The following is a 7,362-nucleotide window of genomic DNA, read 5'->3' as shown; positions in this document are numbered from 1 at the left end:
CAAGAACATCTCAGCTCATCCCTTTCCAAGTCCTTGCCTCAAAACCCTGGAAATCCTTTCACTTCAGGTGCTGATCCCATTCTCCCTTGACAACCCGGATTTGATGCTGCCTCGAACCCCCCCCCCCCCCCCAGGCAGTGCATTCCAGGTTCTAAACACTCAGCACATTAAAAACCATCTTTCTCTCCTCTGGCAATGGGAACAGTATTTCTTCATCTCCTCTTCTTAGACTGCACCCACCAACCCACCACCTCGACCATCTCGAAGGACAGCAGCAGTAAAAACATGGGAACACCAGCACTGCAAACTCCCCCTCAAGGCACTCACCGTCCTGACTTGGAAAAACATCACTGTCGCAGTGGCAAAATCCTGAAAGACTGTTTGGCTAACAGCACTGTGGCTGTACCGACACCTCAGGGACTGCAGCAGTTCAATAAAGCAGCAAACCACCACCTTCTTAAGGTCAGTTAGAGATTGGCAATGAATGCTGGCCTCGTCAGTGATGCCCTCTCGAAATGAATGAAACAAAAAAAAAACTCGCAACTACAACTGGAGACAGACAGATACAGAACAAATCTCACTCACGTGCCCGTGTTGGATACAATATGAATCCGCAAATCACATTCACTAACAGTGCGTAAAATGCAGTCCAAATTGGGCGATCGTTATCCAGTTGCAGTTTAACCAGTGTTTTATACAAGAACAGAAAACATTTTCACACAACATGCGACATTTTAACCCAATATGGAACATCATGAGACCAGATAATTAACTTTCTGCCGAACAGAAAACATCTTCACGGAGAATATTTTCACACAACAGGGAACACGTTTACAGAGCAGGGCATATATTAACAAAGCATTTTTTTAAAATTACACAAGATGGACCGTATTTATACAATCAGAAAGACATTGACAGCATCAGGGAAGCATTTTGCACAACAGCAGAAAACACCTCTCAACAACAGAGAGCACAGTTACACAGGAGGAAATATATTTGCAAACATGTATTTGCAACAGAAAATTCCTTGAAATATAGTGATAGATTCCGTGTCATGCGGTTTCCCATCACCTTTGTCTGTCGTTATATGTCCAGACAATTTAGCTTACTGCTATTGTGTGTTTTTCTCTGTTGTATTCTGGGTGTGATGCAGGGGCTGAGCCTCCTGACACTGGAACTAGTATTAAACGATACAGGGGCGAAAATCTGCCTGACTACATTGACAGACAGGCAGCCTTTGGTGTAGTAGAGTGGCGCAGCGGAAGCGTGCTGGGCCCATAGCCCACAAGTCAATGGATCGAAACCACCCTCTGCTATTCCTGTTATCACTGATAATGAAACGACTTGACAAGAACGTTTGTGACTTTTCGGTGCAGGATGCAGACAGGTATTTACATCGGCTTCTCTTTTCCCGAAAAAACCTCGATCTGCAGTGAATCACTTTTATATGCAAGAGTTTTACACTAAACAGGGAAAATCTTAACACAACATACAACAATTTACTGACAGAAACATCTTCACGGAGAATCTTCTTACACAATATAGAACACGTTTGCAGAGCAGGGGACATATTAAAAGAACAGAAAAAAACATTTAAACAGCCTGAAACACATTTACAACAACAGGGGTGAATTTTGCGCAACAGCAGAAATCATCTCTCAACAACAATTGAGACAGTTACATGGGTAAGGTGGGTGTGGAGGGATATGGGGCAAACATGAGCAATGGGAATAGCTCGGTGGTAAAAAAAACCCGACGGCATGGACAAGTTGGGCCGATGGGGCTGTTTCCATGCTGTAAACCTCTAAGTCATAGAGCACAGCAGGAAAAAGAGTGAACATCTTTGAACAACAGAGAGCACAGTTACAAAGCAGGAATTATATTTACAAACATATTTACACGAGAAAACGCATTTAAAACATCAGTGATCAATTCCGTGACCGTCCATACACGTGTACAAACCACCTCTTTTGCTGTTTTTGTGCGTGTATTTCTCTGTCCCTTCAGTCTTGGTGCTATGCAGTGGAATTTTGTGTCCAGACTGAGCCTCCTGACACTGGTGCTGGTGTTAAACTACAACGTGGAAGTTAATATCTGACTGGCTACATTGAAAGGCAGCGGAGATGGGGAGGAGAGGGAGGGGGAGGGGGAGGGGGAGGGGAGGCGGAGAGGGGGGAGGGGGAGGGGGAGGCGGAGAGGGAGGAGGGGAAGGGGACGGGGAGGGGGGAAGGGGAAGAGGAAGGGGGAGAGGGAGGGGGAGAGGGGGAGGGAGGGGGAGAGGGAGGGGGAGGGGGAGGGGGAGAGGGAGAGGGAGGGGAGGGGGAGGGGAGGGGAGGGGAGGGGGAGGGGGAGGGGAGGGGGAGGGGGAGGGGAGGGGGACAGGGAGGGGAGGGCAGGGGGAGTGAAGGAGGGAGGGAGGGAGGGAGGGAGGGGGAGGAGGGGGAGGTGGGAGGGGGAGGAGGGAGGGCGAGAAGTGAGGGGGAGCGGGGGGGAGGGGGGACAGGGGAGGGGGAGGGGGAAGGGGAGGAGGGATAGGGGAAGGGGAGGAGGGGGAAGGGGAGGAGGGGGAAGGGGAGCAGGGGGGACGGGGAGGGGGAGGAGGGGGGACGGGGAGGGGGAGGAGGGGGGAGGGGAGGAGGGAGGGGGAGGAGTGAGGGGGAGCAGGGGGGAGGGGCGGAGGCGGGAGGTGGGGGGTAGGTGAAGCTGGACTTGACGTAGCAGAAGTGGGGCAGTTGAAGCGTGCTGGGCCCATAGCTCAGAGGTCGATGGATCGAAACCATTCTCTGCTACTTCCTATTAACAATGATAACAAAACCACTTGACTACAATTCTGCAACATTTACGTGGAATATGCAGACAGGTATCTGCATTGTCTCCTCTTTTCTGTTATAAGCCCCAAACCAGTTTGGTATGCACACAAGGTGTAGACACTGTGAACATGCACCAGGATCTATTAGTGACAGAGGTAATGGTGCACAGGGCACAATTTCAGAACTTGTGGATAATGTGAAACTTGGAAGCATTGTGAACTGTGAGAAGGATAGTGTGAAACTTCAAAAAGGTTTACTGCCAACTGTTAACTTCCTTAAAGTCAATAATAATCAATTCAAAATATCAGCATGTGTGTTTTACAATCATAATTACTCGTTTGTATCAATTACTGCATCTCACATTGTTTCTTGTTAGCTCATAAATGTATTTAAAAGTCATTTAACTGAACGCTGCTAGTTTTATCAATGCCTTAATGTCGACTGGTTTAAAAATCTTACCACCCCATCAGGGGTTCCACTTCCAGGTATTAAATGTTATGAGACGTCTGGACAGAGTGGATAGGGACAAACTGTTCCCATTCGTGGAATGAAGAAGAATGAGAGGGAACAGATTGAACATCATGAGCAAAGGAAGGAATAGGAACACGAGGAAAACATTTTTCACACAGTGAGTGTTTAAAGTGTGGAATGCACTGCTGGAGAGTGTGGTGGATACAGATTCAATTGAAACGTCCTCAGGGAATTAGACTGTTCTCCGAAAAGGAAGAATGTGCAGGATTACAGGGAGAAGGCGGAGATGTTGATTTTCTGTCACAACTCCTCACATCATTTCTCATTCATCACTCATCACTGAATCGAGTGGGAACTGTTCCCTTGTCTTTGCTAAACAAGGAGAAGTGCAGCAATGATTAAATGACATGACAGTTGGTGGCCTAAGTCGAATGGGAGAGTTAAAAAATAACAAATATGTGTCTACAAGGAGGTGAGGATGGCAGAGAGATGGAATTTGAAATAAAACAGAAAATGCTAGAAACCTCAGCAGGTCTGGCAGCATCTATCGGGAGAGAAACAGAGTTAATGCTTCCAGTGCCTATGACTCTTCTTCAGAGCTGAGGAGGGGTTAAAATGTGACGGATTTAAAATGTTGAAGAGAATTCGGAGCACAATCTGGATTATTCATTAAAGCAATCACAAAAGCAAATGGCATGTGTGTTTTTATTGCAAGTTAATTGGAGTAGATGAAGAAAAGTGTCTTGCTACAATTGTACAGGAGTTTATGGAGACCACATTTGCAATGCTGTGAACAGCTATGGTATCCACATTTGAGAAAAGATAAGGTTGCGTTAGAGGCGGTACAGAGAAGGTTCACTCGATTGCCCCCCGGAATGAGGAGGTTGTTCCATGTTGAAAGGCTGAGTGAATTAGGCTGAGAGATCCTAGAGCTCAGAACAATGTGAAGATGCTGAGTGAACGCTTCCATTGCTGTCCTCTGGGCAGACGAGTGGCAGATAAAGTAAAAGTACAGAAAAGTAAAGTTAAAGGAAAGTTTATTAGTCACAAGTAAGGCTTACATTAACATTGCAATGAAGTTACTGTGAAATTCCCCAATTTGCCACAGTCGGGCACCTGTGCGGGTCAATCACCTAACTAGATGAAGTTCAATGCAGAGAAGTGTGAGTTGATTCATTTTGAGAGTGTGGAGAAATAAATGGAGAGGAAATGCAGGAAAAAAGGGATCTCGGTTTCTAAGTACAAAAGTCATTAAAGGTGGCTGAGCATGTTGGGAGAGCAGTTAATAAAGCAAATGGTATCCTACATTTTATTGGAGGATTAAATAGACGAATAAGAAGATCATGTTGAGCTTTTAAATACACTAGACAGCTCTCTCCTGGAGCACTGAGTCCAGTGGTGGGCACCACACTTGTCGAAGTTTGGAGGGAGTGCAAAGGATATTCACATGAATGATTCCATTGGTAAAGGTTTGTAGCAATGAAGATCGATTGAGAAGTTGGGTATTTTTCCTTACGGGAAGAAGCCTGTGAGGACCTGCAGAGGGACAGGTAGCATTGAGGAAGCAGGTGTGCTGCAGAAGGATTTGTATAGGCTGGGAGAGTGGGCAGAGAAATGGCAGAAGGAAAACAATGTGGAAAAGTGTGAGGTTATGCAGTTTGGAAGGAGGAATGGAGGCGTAGATTATTTTCTAAATTGTGAAATGCTTAGGAACTCAGAAGCACAAACGGACTTGGGAGTCCTTGTTCAAGATTCTCTTAAGGCAAACGTGCAGGTTCAGTCGGCAGTTAGGAAGGGAAATGCAATGTCGAGAGGGTCAGAATACAAGAGCACGGATGTCCTTCTGAGGCTGGCAAAGGCTCTGGTCAGACCCCATTTGGAGTAATGTGAGCAGTTTGGGCCCCTTATCTAAGGAAGGATGTGCTGGCCTTGGAAAAGGTCCAGAGGAGGTTCACAAGAATGATCCATGGAATGAAGAGCTTGTTGTATGAAGAATGGTTGAGGACTCTGGGTCTGTACTCGTTGGAATTCACAAGGATGAGTGGGATCTTATTGAAGCTTAGAGGACATTGCAAGGCCTGGATAGTGTGGACACAGAGAGGATTTTTCCACTTGTAGGAAAAACTAGAACCAGAGGGCACAACCCCAGACTAAAGGGACGATCCTTTAAAACAGAGGAGGAGGAATGTCTTCAGCCAGAGAGTGGCGAATCTGTGGAAACCTTTGCCGCAAAAGGCTGTGGAGGCCAGGTCATTGAGTGTTTCTAAGACAGAGATGGATAGATTCTTGATGAATAAGGGGATTAGGGGTTATGGGGAAAAGACAAGAGAATGAGAATGAGAAAAATGGCAGAGCAGTCTCGATGGGCTGAGTGGCCTCATTCTGTTCCTATGTCTTATGGTCTTTTGGAAGAGAAAGAAGGGTGGCTTTCGCACTGCTGCTGCAGAATGACAGGGACTCGGGTTCAATTCAGGCCTTGAGTGACTTACGTATTATCCACATTTTCTCTGTGTCCACGTGGCTTTCCTCCGGGTGCTCTGGTTTCCCCCCACACTCCATTGATAGGGTAAGTGGATTTACCATGCTAAATTTACCCTTATGTCTCCCAGTCTGTTTAGATTAGAAGGGTTAACAGGGTAAATATGTGAGGTTATGTGGACAGGTCAGAGAATCAGTGCAGACTCAATGGGCCGAATGGCCATCTTTTGCAATGTAGGGATTCATTGATAGAGATTTTCATGTTCCAGTCATGAGTTCATCAAGAACGCGGAGAAAATTTCAAAGTAAGTGTAAAAACTGCAACGATTCAGAGCCTAATTTACACATCTTTGGAAATTAAAGGAACATTTAACATGGCCAATACACCTAACCTGCACATCTTTGAACCATGGAAGTGAACCAGAGCACCCAGATGAAACTCATGGGGGAGAATGTGCAAAATCTGCACAGTCAGCAAAGGCCAGGACTAAACCCGGGTCTCTGAGGCTATGAGGTGGTAGAGTGGGATTGGACAGCGTGCAATTTTCAATACGGGAGTGTAGACTTGATAGGCCAAATGGGCTGTTACTGCTTTGTAAAGATTCTGTGGTTAGGGAATCTAAAACATAATCCTATTGCATGGAGCAGCAGGCTTGAGGGGCCAAGTGGTCCACTTCTAATGCGATTTATTGTGCTGTTGTGTCCAGAAAGCTGCAAATTGAGTTCTCATCATTAAATCTGAATTTACTCCAAATACCGTTGATGCATCAACTCAGTGCTCAGTGACAAACACTGACCCGTGGTTAAACAATGTCTCAATTTTAATATTCTTATTCGTGTTTCCAAAACCCTCCATGTCCTCAGCTCTTCCTCCCTTTCATCAACTCCAGCCTAACAATCCTCTGAGATATCTGAGCTCCTCTGATTCTGCCCTCGTGAGCATCCCTGATTTGGTTCACTCCGTAAGAAGTCTCTCAACACCAGGTTAAAGTCCAACAGGTTTATTTGGTAGCAAATACCATAAGCTTCGTCAGATCTGACGAAGGAGCAGTGCTCCAAAAGCTTATGGTATTTGCTACCAAATAAACCTGTTGGACTTTAACCTGGTGTTGTAAGACTGCTTACTGTGTTCACCCCAGTCCAACGCCGGCATCTCCACATCTTGGTTCACTCCACCAGTGATGGTCACACTTTCAGCTCTCTGGGTCGCAGCTCTGGAATTCCCACTCTAAACGCCGCTGCTTCTTGCTTGCCTTCCTCCCAGTTCTTTTTTGTCACCTGTTCCCTTCATTTATTTCCTCCTTCCTTTCCCGCGGGGTTCAGCTTTTGCATCCTCTGACTTTCCGCAGTCCTTTTGCCGCTTTAACTGCCATCAAATAATTATAATTGGACAACCATAATTCTGTGAGCGGTTCCACTTTAAGGATTATTTCGGCCACAAGTTCTTTGATTTCTCATTGGTTTCAGCTCCGGATCGAATTGAATGACGCAATGACGTTGGGTTGGGAGTGACGCTGCACGAGTCGCGCACGAGCGGCACATTCCGATTGGACAGTGCGTTACGATTGGCGAGAGAAGATGTCAATCACATTGGGGGCGTGTG

The sequence above is a fragment of the Mustelus asterias genome, unplaced genomic scaffold (genome assembly GCF_964213995.1).
Source record: "Mustelus asterias unplaced genomic scaffold, sMusAst1.hap1.1 HAP1_SCAFFOLD_124, whole genome shotgun sequence".
Classification (NCBI taxonomy): domain Eukaryota; kingdom Metazoa; phylum Chordata; class Chondrichthyes; order Carcharhiniformes; family Triakidae; genus Mustelus; species Mustelus asterias.
The sequence above is the reverse complement of the archived record's forward strand: the minus strand, read 5'-3'. Positions refer to the sequence as shown.